At 47.4% G+C, this 14,593-nt stretch overlaps 1 protein-coding gene across 5 annotated transcripts in view; it reads right to left on the bottom strand.

The window, feature by feature from the left end:
* Window positions 1–11,371, bottom strand: part of LOC101441506 (transmembrane protein 108) — a 438,561-nt gene extending 427,190 nt beyond the window's left edge. For 3 of the 5 annotated variants that reach the window (XM_071214504.1, XM_071214503.1, XM_071214508.1), the window contains exons 1-2: window positions 11,269–11,371; window positions 770–887 (exon numbers count right to left, since the gene is read on the bottom strand). The gene's annotated coding sequence lies outside the window, so the exon portion shown is untranslated. The remainder of the gene's footprint in view (window positions 1–769; window positions 888–11,268) is intronic. The other 2 variants (XM_071214505.1, XM_071214506.1) reach the window with 1 other exon arrangement.
* Window positions 11,372–14,593: the final 3,222 nt, after the last annotated feature.

Genomic DNA, 14,593 nt, shown 5'->3' with positions numbered 1-14,593 from the left:
GCCATCAGAACTAACAAAATCATATGGCCACATCAGTCTGGGTGGCCGTGCAGAGGGGCCGGCTGAGCCCCACGGGCCGCCCGCTCTCTCTCCTCTGCTCCATCGATGGCCTGTCTCTTCCTGAGGAGCCCAGCCCAGCCTGGCCTTCCCCAGCTCTCTGCTGTATATATTTGAGACCCATTCCTTGTGAAGATGATACACTATTTTTGTTAAGTGCATCTGTATTTATGTGTGCAGAGCTACAGGCTTGCTGGGCACGTGAACATAGAGATCAGACGGTCTAATGCTACCTCCCCTGCCCTAGCCCGGGACGCCAGCCAGGGCTCCTGGCTCCTGAGGGCCACCTGTCCCTCCCCAATCCCTGCCCCACACTCGTTCCAGCACTTTGAAATAGTCTATGTGAAGGTGAAAGTGCAGTTCAGTAATAAATTGGGTTGACTAGGTAAAAAAAAAGAAAAAAAAAATTATATGGCTATACAGAAAAGCAATCAGGCCCAGTTTCACTCTCTACAGTGCATCTTAGGAAGGTCCAACAACCCCTCTCCAATCCTAGGAAAACCAGATCTCAGAGAAACTGAGGAGTAATCGGCGGTTGACATACTTCATGCATAGGATGAATTTCATCCCATCACCTTTTCTCTTCCATAACTGCTGATATGCATGGTGTTTCTGAGCTGACTCCATAGGTCTGGGAGCCGTTCACAGACAGGGCTCCCCACTGCACTGACTACAAGAGGTTGGCATATTGGCAGAGACTCCTTTGTCTTACCCTGGAGTGGAGGGTGTGGCAGTCTTCAAGCACACTTACATCCTTGCAACCCATCAGCTTAGCTGCTTTCCACCACTCACTCGCTGCTGCATGCTGAACACCACCGACTGACCACCAACTGCCAACGACAAAAAGTGAATAAATCCATTAGGCCAAAGGACCCACAATTTCAAGTCCTGAGTCACTGCTCAAGTGTATTTGCTAGAGGAGGCTAAGTGCTTAACAAATAGTCCCAAACAAGTATAATGGCTCAAGTTCAATATCCTGGTTTGAGTCTTGTGGACCCCAGAAAATTATGTTCTTTTTTTTTTTTTTTTTTTTTTTTTTTTTTTTTTTTTTTTGATTTTACTAACCATCTTGATTTATTGAGCTTCCATTTTATCCAGGGAGTTATAAAGAAGAAATGGAGGTTAACTGAAGTGAGCTGGCATACCAACAATCCTTTGCAGTACTGATAAAATCCCCAGCCCTAGCCTGAGGAGAAGTCAAGCTGACACCAGCAAGGCCTGCTGATCCTCACCAGAGGGCCACAATCTTACTTCAGTATCCTGCTTGCTGATTATCACACGGCCTCAAGGATACCCTGTTCAAAGAGCCCCACAGCCTTGTAATGTACAGGGAGCATGGAAAGCATGGACAGCACATACATGGTAAACATGCCCCCTTATACCTCCCCATCCTCCTATCCCTTCCCTTTTTCTCAAGCAGACATATAAGCTGCTCCCACAACTCAAACTTTTGAGCAGAAACCTCGTGGTGCTGCTCCTGCATTAATACAATAACTAGCTCTGCATTCCCTTTATGAACTTGTTTTTTTTTTCAGCACAACATAATCAAGCAATTTTACATATATGTCTTATATCTGGCACCTTGGTCAAATAAATTTCTTATGGGGTAATTCCACAAAATGCCTAAAGCCATGGTCTTTTTCCAGGAAGTTACTAATGAGTGAGGTGGAACACTGCAATAATGGGAAAAGGATATTCTTGGGAGGAACAACCAGGAGAAAAAGATCAATAAAAACTGGTCCATTGTAAGACATTTTTGGCTATTCTGGACCCCTTGCCCTTCCAAATAAATTCATTTATTGGCTTTTTTATTTCCTCAAAAGGGGTGTTGGGATTCTTATTGGGATTGTGTTGAATCCGTAAATCAGTTTGGGTAAAATTGACACCCTAATGATATTTAGTCTTCCAAGCCATGAATACCGAATGCCCTGCCATTTATTTAATTCTTCTTTGGGTTCTTTTAGTAATGTTTTTTTTTTTTTTTTTTTTTTTTTTTAATGTATGTAAAAGTTTTAATTAGCTTTACTATAAAATTGTGGAAATGCATAGAGTGGATGGTAACACACAGTCACAGCTAGTTTATAAATGGGGATGTGACTGAAAATGGTTGTCTAGTTATGTAAATGCCAGTTGACAGAATGCTTGAGAATAATATAGGAACTGGATAGCACAGTAAACCAAGAGGTGGGTGACAATTGTGGTTGATGGTACAGATGCAAGAGTGTCCTTTGTTAGCCAGAACAAATGTATATCACTACTGCAGGGTGATGGGAATGTGGAGAAGAATGGGAAAAATACAGCTGGAGTTAGCAGTAATAATATAGTATTCTTGCATCTATGTGAAAGATGTACTGTGTTGATAATGAGGCAGTATGGAAAATGTGAGCCAAATGTACACTACAGACATGGTAACGATCAGATGATATTATTTTATCTGTAGCAAATGATACACCACCTTGTGGTGAGTTGATGGAAGGGTGTTCTTTGGGAGTTCTGCACCTGTGCATGATTGTTTTATAAGTTTACAACTTTTGTCATAAAAAAATATATTTAAAAATAACAGGGTGGGTTGGGGTTAAAATACACCAAATGTAAGATAAGGGCTATGATTAGTAGTAAGATTTTGACAGTGTTCTTTCATAGTTTGTAACAAATGTCTCATGACAATGCAAGGTGTTGGTGGAAGGTTGATGTAAGGGACCCCTGTATGATGTTATGCATGTTTGCTTTGTTTTTTTTTTTTTTTTTTTTTTTTTTAATTTTTTTATTTTTTATTGACTTTGTAATAATATTACCTTAAAAATATATATGTGAGGTCCCATTCAACCCCACCCCCCCACCCCCCCTCTCCCCCCCCCCAACAACACTCGTTCCCATCATCATGACACATCCATTGGATTTGGTTAAGTACATCTTTGGGCACCTCTGCACCTCATATACATTGGTTCACATCATGGCCCATACTCTCCTCTATTCCATCATGTAGGCCCTGTGAGGATTTACAATGTCCGGTGATTACCTCTGAAGCACCATCCAGGGTAGCTCCATGTCCCGAAGATGCCTCCACCTCTCATCTCTTCCTGCCTTTCCCCATACCCTTTGTCCATTATGTCCACTTTTCCCAATCCAATGCCACCTCTTCTATGTGGACACTGGATTGGTTGTGTCCATTGCACCTTTATGTCAAGAGGAGGCTCAGATTCCACCTGGATGCTGGATGCAATCCTCCCATTTTCAGTTGTAATCACTCTAGGCTCCATGGTGTGGTGGTTGTCCTTCTTCACCTCCATCTTAGCTGAGTGTGGTAAGTCCAATAAATCAGATTGTAGGTGCTGGAGTCTGTTGAGGCTCAGGATCTGGCTATCACATTGTCAGTCCAGAGATTCAAATCCCCTAAATATATCTTAAACCCCAACATTAACTGCACCTCCAGCACATTAGCATGAAAGTCTTATGAAGGGAGATCCCATCTGAGTCCAGATTCATCACACATAAACACCATTTCCAAAGAGGGGCCATCTGCCCTGGTAGTTAACCCCATCAGCCATGACCATAACTCCCATGGGTCTCTTTAGCCCTCAAAGGAACCAATATCTGGGGGTTGTATCTGCTTTATCTGTCTCTCTGACTCTGCTCAGTTGTGCATGAGGGCAAACCTTCTGCCAGCCTCCAGACTCTTTTTTAGAAACTCGTAGCCATATAAACTCATTTCTCCTTTCCATTTCCCCCTTACTTTAGGTCAAACAGCATTTTAAAGTCATGGTATTTTATGTAGACATGGATATTCTGCTGATCCGCATTGAACCTTCCGTATAAGGTCATTTTCCAGTTGCATCATCAGTTGGTAGTTGATAGTGGTCCCTCGTTGCCAGGGAGGCTCATCCCCGGGTGTCATGTCCCACGCTGGGGGGAAGGCATTGCATTTACATGCTGAGTTTGGCTTCGAGACTGGCCACATTTGAGTAACATGAAGGCTGACACAGAAAATTATGTTCTTAAGCTAACCCATTCCTGTGCATGTAAACCTGTTTATGTGGGACCTTTCAGTTAGATTCAGTTAAGAGATCTTTCAAATAGATCACTTTCCATCAGATTGCTTCAGTTGGGGGCCTTCTTTCAAAAGCAGCTTTAGATTACATATATGTTACATAAAAAATAAAGGGGATTCCCATATGCCCTACCCTTACCCCTCCCCCACTTTCCCACATCAACAACCTCCTTCATTAGCGTGGCACATTTGTTACTATCTTTGAACACATATTGAGGCACTGCTACTAACCGTAGTTTACATCATCGTTCATAGTTTGCACTCTATCCTGCACGAGTTGGGGCCTTTGATTGGACTACTTCAGCAAGGTGTGACCAGGGCAGGTCTCTGCCCTCTGGCTGGAGGCTTATAATAATGGGGGAGACACAGAGGAGAGCTGTTATTTTTACCCTGCCATGTGAGAGAGCATCACCTACATTTGCAGAGAGAGAGAGAAACCCTGAGAGGCTGGGAGAAATGCAGGAGACTGGAGCAGCCCAAAGCTGAAGAGACAAGGCTGGAGGACAGACAGGCCAAATGCCTGATGGCCGAGCTGAGCTCAGGGAGGTGCACCTCGAGAACAGAAGGCAGAGTCCAGCTGCCATTTTGCCTGGCCATTTGGCAGGACTTCAGGACCTGCAAGCAGCTGCCTTTTGGTGCGACAGCTTCTCTAATGATGCCCTGATTTGGACATTTTCACAGCCTCAGAACTGTAAGATTTTACCCTACTAAATTACCATTTCTGGTATTTTTGTATTGGCAGCCTTTGGCAAACTAAAACACTCAATAATATTTCTGGCTCTTGTGTGCATACTGGACAGGTGAGCAGGTCAGTCAGTGGGGTGTCCCAAAACACTCAGTAAAAGTTTATGTCTGGCCCTTGTATGCATCCTGGACAGGGACGCAGGTCAGTCAGTGGAGTGGCCCTCCACGATGCAGTGAGAGACCCAGGACAGCAACAGTTCCGCCCCCATTCATCTAATTTCCAGTGTTGCCCAGGGGGTTTGCTCCATTCCAGCCAGCTTGGAATAGAAATCAGCATGGAGGAGCTAGCATGGAATTCTTTCTCTTTCTATGTTTTTTCCTAAAAGTAGATTGCAGCACTTCCCAGTTACACTCCCATTTTGTTGGCAAGACCTCAGGCACACAGCCACACCAGCCCCATGGGACACTGGGCAGCTAGTAGTCCCTGCAGTACAAAGCTGACTCAACCCAACCAAGAAGAGAGCATTAAGTCTGGAGTAAAGCATTCTGGGTGCAATACTAGCACAGTATCCTTGACTTAGTTACAGAACAACTCTGAGGCTCAGACTCCTCATCCGTAAAATACCCTGCCTCCCTCATGGGGTCAGTGTGAGACTCAGAGGGAGATAAAGCAGAACTGCTCAGATTTGAGCACAGATGCATATCACCTGGGCATCTTGACAAACTGCAGATGCTGATTCAGCAGATCAGGGGTGAGACCTGAGACTCTGCTTTTATAACAAGCTCCCAGGTGATGTCAAAGCTACTGTCCTTTGACCACATTCTGGGGAGGAAAAAAGAGAGAGAGTATTGTTGTAAACCACAAAGGGATTTGCAGATAAAAAATTATTATCCTAGCACCAACTCTTGTGCCAGCATTATTAGGATATGTTTAGTTTGGGTACCAATTTCATTAAGTCACAGGATTTGGGAACCAAAAAGAATTTAAGTGTTTACTGCCCTCTCCTCACATTTTCCAGACAAAGAAACAAACTCAGATAAGAAAATGGCCCCAAAATCTCACACTAACTCAATGTCAGAATGCAAAATTCAATTTGTTTTCTGTGTTTACACAAATACAATGATAACTTACAAAAAAAAGATTTTTTATTTTTCCACTAAAACAAGAACTCATAGCTCTGGCCCATATCCAAAAAGGTACCAGACAGTGGCATATACCAGCACAGGTCACCAAGATCCCAAATATAGGTAAGGTGACACAGGACACACATCAAGGGATTTTCAAGCAAATGTTCTACAAAATGCAGTGATTCCCACCAAAGTTACATACTGCAAATCCAAAATATGACTTGAATACAGATTAACTTCTGTATACCTTCCAGCAAAAACAAGAAATTTTGTTTCCAATATACACAAACTCACTCTTATTTGGGGATAATTTGAAAAAGAGAACTTGGGTTGTAAATAGAAAAGAAATAAAATAATTAGCTGAGGGAGAGCAGGAGTTTCTGTGGTTAACCTTGCCGACAAACAAAGGACCTTAAAGATTTTTCTTTTATCCCAGACATGTAAATTTTGCACATATGAGATCATGGCGGATCCTAGTTGTTCATAAAACATGAGATGTAGGACCTCAGAAGTGAAAGACAAGAGTCAAAAACTCCAAGTCATAAAATCAGAAAGGCACTGAATATCTGAAAACCAAAGCGGACTGGTGAAGAGGATAATCTCTTTCCATGCATGTCTTCTCCAAAAAAGCAACATGAATTTGCAAGTATTCTGGTGAAATTATGAGGGAGTACTTGTGGAGCAAGGAATGATAAATGGAAATCAATACCTGTATATTCATTATTAATTTAGATGGGTAAAATGTCATTATTAGCATCCTCATTTAGGGAGCAATTTTAAACATTCCAAAAACTTTCATATTTTCATAGGTTTATTCTTATACTCTGCTCCCAACCCTCTTCCATCATAATGTCTTTAGTTTCTCAATCAAGAATTTTCTGATCCTGGGGATTTTCTCCAGAGTTCTTACCCTTTTTCGTGCCATGGACTCCTCTGGCAGTCTGTTGAAGCCTAAAGACCCTCTTTTCAGAATGTGTTACATGTGTAAGATAAAATACACAGGATTAGAAAGGCAGGCAAATGTTGAAATTACTCTTTCTATCCACAGAACCACTGGGGACTCCATGGAACCAATTTAAGAACCCTTGATTGGGAAAGAACTCCTTTAGGATAATGAAAGTTTTTTCTTACAGGAAACAGATGGTATGCAGAAAAGTTTTAAAAATGCAAAAATGCATAGTAAAGAATCTTGTTCAGGATCAGTAAAGAAAACAATGAGCTTCAATGGGAAGCCTGACCTTGAATTTCTGCCCAAACTCAACACTATTCATGCTGTGACATTAAAATCCTATGTTAAGGAATCCCTCAGAATATTTCTTGGCCTCACCTTTGAGAGACACATATTCTGTGTTCTGATGGTAGGTGAAGAGAAGTGCATTGGGGAAGGGAAGACTGACCTGAGTCCAGAGCTTGGGTCCTAGTCCCCTAACTAGTTCCCTGCCACTAACTAGTTTTGTTAGCTTAGTCAAGCCACTCAGCTTCTGAATTGAAATTTGTCTATAAAATGTGAAGGTGTTCCAATCTCAAGTGTCCTTCCAACTCTCAAGTATTATAATCCTGAAACAATCACAAACCATTCCTCTGGGTAGAAATGCTAGCGAGACTTTAAATTTCTTTTTGTCCTAGGTCCACAGTACGAAAATACCTTCCAAATGAGAATTTTCCAGAGGCTTCAGGAATACCCCGTGAGGATCACCTAACCATACAATTTTAGACTTGGAAGGAATCTTAAGAAACATGTGCCACCTCACCAATCTCAGAGAACGAATGAGAAGCCTGCGGTTTAGCTGCAAAGAGATTCAGGCGAGGCAAGGTTCGTAGTCTGTTTTTCACTTCGGTTATCTACAGCCACTGGATCTGAGGATTTGGCGTCGGTGGTAAGTACCCGCACGTCAGTTCACATGAAGACAGAAACAAACCTCAAATGAGCTGAGCCTGAGGAAGGGAACTACGCAGGCAGCAGGGGACGGGGTGATGGCCCAGAAGCAGTGCCCTCCGCCTCAGCCAGGGTCGAGGCTGAGGCGCCGCGCTGGGCTCTCCCGCCTCCCTCAGATACCACGGTCACAAGCTCCACCTCCAAGAGCAGCCCACCGAGCTACACCAAACGAGGAGAACGGATGAAGGAGCCCTGAGGAACAAATCAACAAAACCGACGTTCAAGTTTTGGATTGCCAACAGAAGCCTGAAAGGATGGCACTACCTAAGAAAATCAAAAATACTTGTTAGGAATTCTCAAGTTTTAGGAGACACTGATTCAGAATCTATTTGACCTGCCTTCTGGGCCAGCCCTCAAGTCTAGTGACTAATTAACCAGTATTATTTTTACTAATACTCTCATCCCTATTTTAGAGCATGGGATCATTGAATATTAATCAGGTTTAAAAGTCACATGTGTATTTCCAGAATCCCACCCATGTGTGCTGACTAGCTTTACAGGCAAAGTATTGGAAACTATGAAGTTGCTGGGGATTGTGACTGAATAATTTCAACCTCATGTTCAGCTAACCAACATGTATGAGAAGCATTTCCAAAACCTGAGCTATGATGCTTCCTTGTGCGTTCACGCTTTGCCTTCTTCCCGGCCACGCGCTCACACCAACCAACCAGCCACAGCACACGTTATTCCTACCTTATATAAACATTCAGCCTTTCTGAGCAATTTTCTTTGAGATTCTCTCTGACTGGGACCTGACACAGCCTCTCAAAATCTCTGACCGAGGGGCTACGCACCGCGGATGGCCGGCTGGCGAGCGCACCGCCTCCAGGAGTTCCCAGAGGCAGCAGCGCCACCTACCGGTAGGGAGGGCACCGCTCGTCCGCTAGAAACTTGGGGGTGACGGGAAAGAAAGGGAGCCTATCTAGGTCCGTCTTGGGAGCCTTTCTTTTCTAGAGCACACGAGGAGCACAGCTGATGCTCACTGGAGACAGGGGTCCTCCCGGGACCCTCGGCGTGTGACGGCGGGTCTCCCGGCCGCATAAAGCGCGGGGCGGGCGGCCGACGCTGAGGCAGCTCTGCTGGGAACGCCCGCCGAGCGCCCTGGACGCGAGCAGCCGCCTCGCGGAATTAAACACGCCGGCTGCTCCTCCCCCCAGGGCTCGGGCATCGGGACCTCACTGCCTGCCCCCACCCTGGGAAGGTGGTCGGCGCCACGCGCGTCCTGAGGTCCTGAGGAGGGCTCGGCCCTCGCGCGCGGGCGCCCGCGCCACCGCGCAGCCAGGTCCTCAGGCACGCCGCGCGCACGCCCGCGGGTCGACACTCGCCCCCATTCGCTCTCCTCCCCCAGCCCCCGACCAGGGGGCAGCAAGAGCGATTCTGCTGCTGCTCTGGAACAAGACTAGCGGGCTTTCACGGAATCAGAGAACGAGGGGCGGCCCTTGAGGCGCCGGGCGCGCGGCTCCCCTCAGGAGGGACCGAGCCTGCCCGTCGCCCCGCGCCCTGCTCGACCTCAGCAGCGCCGCTGCGCCTCCCAAACCCGCGCCTCCGTCCCGCGGCTGGACAGAAGGCCCGCGCGCCCTCTGTGGCGCTTACGTAACACAAATGGCATCTTTCCCCTCTAGAAATAAAAGCGTATACTTCTCAAACTATACCACCTACCCGACCCTCCGAATTCCTTCCTTCCCCCCACCACCATCACAGACCAGTTAAAAATTAACTGAGGAATTTAAAAATTCTTATGTCTACTTTGCTTTGTGTTCCAATCAAGTAACAATCTATATTCCACTTTACCAGGAATATTTATTATGTTTCCAACCAGCTAAGTAGAGACTTCTCTCTTCTCTTACTTTCGCTTACCTCAGACAACCACTAAGAGCTGACTGGATGCAGCTGATAAAGGGGAGTTCTGATCCCCCTAACAAATTTAACACTCTCTCTTCAATTTGTTTTAACTTGCCAAGCAAACTGATTTCCTAACAAGTATAGACATTTTACAGGTAGGGAGCATGTCTTACGATATTTGAAAATCAGACTGTTTGCTAAAACAGAACCCTGCAGGGGAAGAGAGGCGTAATAGAAGGGCTTGGAAGCCGTCAGGACGTCTCCAAGGGGCTTGGGAGAGGGCACCTGCCTCGTGTCCGAGGACGTTCTGAGCGGATTACGCGGACCCGCCGGGATACCACACTGTCTTTCTAATGGTTAGTGGACCTTCCCTTACAGAGTAAACTACTGGATGTGTCCAACAGACTACCCAACGAAGCAGGGGGCGCGGGGACTGGCGACCCCCCGGGGACGCTGGCGGCCCTGCTCCTGCAGGGCGGGGACCCCGAGAGGGGAGGGGTGCCCTGCAGGTCTGACTGCTCCCCTTTAAAGTACGACTTAAGGAAGACACCCCCACACGCCCTCTCTTCTGGCAGTCAAACCGTCTTCTTTAAGCACATACTTTTCCAAGTAGGTTTAATTTAGACCCTTGCTTTTCCCTCCCTACAGCCCCTCAATCTACAGAAAATAAGTAATTACCCACTCGGCCAGCTCCAGAAAAACCTCAGTTTATAGGGATTACCATCAGCACACCCCAAAACACACACACACCGCTCCCCGCCCACCCCCAAAAAGCAGCGTCTTCCTAAGGCGCCCGCGGGCATCTCCCCCTCACGTCAGCCGGGCACCGTCCGCCCGTCTCGGCGCCTCCTGCCCGCGGCCTCGCGCCTGGACCTGCCGCACCAGCGCCCGCGCGCTTGGAAAACACCCAAGCCAGGCCCCGGCGACCCCCGGGGCCCCTTCCGCGGGCGCCAGCGTCCCGGGGCCGCGCACCTCGGGCCGCGCCCGGCGCGGGGCGCGCGGGGGAGACGCCCCCCGGCGGCGCGGGGAACGTCCGGCCCGCGCCCGCGGCGCCCCCACCCGCGGCGTGCCCGCAGGCTGCCCGCGCAGCCCTCGCGCGAGTCTCGGCCCCCGATTCCAGGGGTTCGAGTCCCGAGGCTTGGGCGAAGTGACACTACAGTTTTTCCCGTTCCCTCACGTGACCGGTCCCGCCGCACTAAAGCCACCTCCTCCCCGGCCCCGCCGGGTGCAGCGCCCGCGGCGCCCCCGCCGCACCCCGCAGCCTTCCCCTGGGAAGGGCGCCGCTGCCAGCAGCTCTCCGGGCGGGAAACAAAGGCAGGCGCGAGGCGGCCGGCCGGGCAATCTCCTTGGGCGGACCCGTCGCGGCGAAGAGGAGGACGCGGGCGCGCATACTGCGATGGAGAAGGGGAAACCGAGGCACCGCGGGAAGTGGCAGAGCCCGGGTGTGCATCACCCCCCCCGAAGCTGGGGGGGGTGCAGATATCCCCCCAGCCGCCCACCCTGCCCCAGGCTCCCGGGCGGCCCGACCCGGCCGCAGAAGGGCAGGCAGGGACCGCCCCGCGGCGTCGCTTACCTGGGGAGAAGCGCGCCGGCTCCTCCGACGGCTCGGGAGAAAGCCTCGCCGCTCGCGCACGCGCACTCGTGCGCTCGCGCCTTCGCCCCTCCAGCCCCCGCGCTCTCCCGGCCGACCGCGCTCGGCCCCGCCCCGGCCCTGTCCGTCAGCGTCCTCGAGAGCCAATCCCGTCGCACGGGGTGCCCAGCGCCAGTCACGTGGCCGCGCCAGCCAATCCCCGACATGCCCTCGGCCGCGCCGGCTCCGAGGTCGCCGGGGCTTGGGTTGCTACCGCGCAGAGGGGGAGGATGGCGGGCACAAAGGGCTGAGTCTCTGTTTTCCGGGGCCGGAGGGCTCTCGATTGATCGATACTAGATCCATTGATTTCTCGAATTCTAGTATGAATAGGTGGATGTCTTGTTCACGTGAGGGTTCTGGTCCAGTAGCTCGGGAGGAAGCCCAGAGAGGGTGTGCTGCCGGCTGGTGGTTCCGAAGCTGCAGGCCTGAGGAGCATGCCATAGCAGGACCTGAAGAGCGCCTGTCGGAAACCGATGGCTAGACCCGCTGCTGCATGCGATGTGGAAGTTTCAGTCCTTTTCCTTCCTCCAGGGATGGAGAGCTTTCTGGTGGCCGACTCAGCCGTGGGGTGCCCTAGGAACAGTCATAGATTGGTCACAACTGAGGGCAGGTGCCTTGAATGCTCACAGCACCCACCCTTAGCCTACGGGGCAGCAAGCTCGGTCACCTTGGTTGGACGGGGGAAACTAAAAGTGCCATTTGAATGCTTCTCGAAAGAACCCTAGGTCTGCGTCCTTACTCAAGTGGCGAGCCATCTGTGTCTCTGACCCTGTGCTAGACTCTCGGCCAGGGAAGGGACGTATGTGGTCGCTACTTTCTGGAAACTTACACCTTGTCGTAGAATTTCACAGACAAGCTCAGGAAGAAGAGAATAGGAAAAACAGGAAGGAAGCTAATGGTTGCAGCACGTTGGACAACTCGGGCATAAGCCAGAGAAATAATGAAATAACCTACCTTAGCCATCAAAAAAAAAATCGTCCAGATATTCTTCTGCCAGTAATTCCAGAGTCAGGAAGTCGAGAAGCCCAGTAGCTCTTCTCAAACTTGACCTAAACTGAAGTGTTTTCAGACTGGCCAGCTAGAGCCTTTGTTGTTAGCACAGCCAAACTTACATTACCCCGTATTGTATCAAGGTGGTTCAAGAGTAGAGGTGCAAAATTCTTCAAAACCTACTTGCCCCAACTTTTCAGACAGATGGTACAAAATTCCATTGCGCTGCTCAAAAGCAGTTATAGGGGTGTGGACGTAGCCCAAGTGGTTGAGTGCCTTATTCCCATATATATGAGGTCCTAAGTTAGACCCCTGGTACTTCATAAAAACAAACAAATGAAAAACCAACTCTCATTGGGGAGCAGATGTAGCTCAGTCGTTGAGTGCCTGCTTCCCATGTAGGAGGTCCTGGGTTCAATCCCTGGAACCTCCTTAAAAAAAATAAAATAAAAAATTTGTAACTATTCATCAAGATGATTAGTACAGAGAAACACTTCACTTTTGTCAGTGTGCCTTGAGGCCAAATTAGCAATCTCAGATATTGATCATCACATACCATTATCAGAGCTTAGCATAGCACAAAATTCAGTCTCAGAGAATGATTGAGTTTAGCACAGTCCCAGTTCTGACTACAGCAGGAGAAATGAAATGTATAATAAAGAAAAACATATTTGAGAGTCTCAAAGTTTCCCTTGCAATCATTAAGCAAGTATTTCTCAAGTCTGGGTGACTGCATAGTGAAGCTATTTTTTAATAAAATGTTTTTTTAAGATTTATTTTATTTCTCTCCCCTTCCCCCCCCCCCCCCCCCCCCAGTTGTCTGTGTCTATTTGCTGCGTGTTCTGTTCTTTCATCAGCTTCTGTTGTTGTCAGCGGCACGGGCATCTGTGTTTCTTTTTGTTGTGTCATCCTGCTTCGTCAGCTCTCCGTGTGGGCGGTGCCATTCCTGGGCAGGCTGCACTTTCTTTCATGCTGGGCGGCTCTCCTTACGGGGTGCACTCCTTGCGCGTGGGGCTCCCTTACGCAGGGGACACCCCTGCCTGGCAGGGCACTCCTTGCGTGCATCAGCACTGCGCGTGGGCCAGCTCCACACAGTCGAGGAGGCCCGGGGTTTGAACCACGGACCTCCCATGTGGTAGATGGATGCCCTAACCACTGGGCCAAGTCCACCACCTGAAGTTTTTTAAAGGTATAGATTTTGGAGTCCTGTATTAAGAGAGTCTCACTGGGTTGAGGTATGGAGGCTTAACAAGTTCCACAGGTGATTTTAATATCCAGCCATGTTTGAGAACGCCTGCAATAAGTTACCAGATCTATAGACTCATTCTTTTTTTATAAAATAAAACAATTTTATTAAAATATATTCACATACCATGCAATTATCCAACTATACAATCAATGGCGTTTAGTATAATCATAGTTGTACATTCATCACCACAATCAATTTTAGAGCATTTTCATTTCTCTGAAAAGAAAATCTCCCCACCCCTTAGCAATCACCTTTCAATCTCTATCTTTCCCCTGTCACAAATAACCACTAATCTGATTTCATCTCTATAAATTTATATATATTTACATTTAGTATAAATGGTTTTTTAACAAGGAAAAATCAGCTCTGCAATGCAAATTACTAATGATATAAAGACTCTGAAAAACAGGAAATTTCTACATAATTAGTGGGAATAGATTTTTTAAAAGATCAAAAATAATCCATAGTTAACAAATAGTCCAAAGACTATTCAGTGGAACAGACTGAAAAACCAAGTAAACAAATAGGTTGAATTCCAGTTGACTAAATATTTCCAAAAGAACCTAATTATCTTTTGTTAAAATTGATCAACTCCCCAGGAGTATCTTCACTCGTTTTATGCCCCTCTTAAACCAAGAGCAAATTTCTATTTCAGCATTATTAACAGTTATTCTCTGAGGCTTTTCCCAAAGTGTGCAAAAGAATCAGCTGGGGTACTTTTTAAAATGCAGATTCAGGGTACTTGTCATATCTCTCACGTAACAATTCTGATACCCAAGTCGTATCTCCTGATACAAAACATCTACATACAGGCAAACTGTCAAGTTAATTGCTATGCTATTGGTTTAGTTTGCCATGCTAGCTAAAAAAGGAGGTCAATCCCATTTTAAATAATTCCAAGAGATTCTCAGTTCTTTTTACTAGAATTTTATCAAACTGTTATTTTGTGAAATAAGGTGATTAGCGCCTGGATCTTGGAAGGCTATTGTTGTACAGAACTTTTTCTATGGAATGATATTTGCTACAGTG

Source organism: Dasypus novemcinctus, chromosome 4 (genome assembly GCF_030445035.2).
Source record: "Dasypus novemcinctus isolate mDasNov1 chromosome 4, mDasNov1.1.hap2, whole genome shotgun sequence".
Taxonomy (NCBI): Eukaryota; Metazoa; Chordata; class Mammalia; order Cingulata; family Dasypodidae; genus Dasypus; species Dasypus novemcinctus.
Note: the sequence above shows the minus strand (reverse complement) of the source record. Positions and strands in the feature narration are given on the sequence as shown.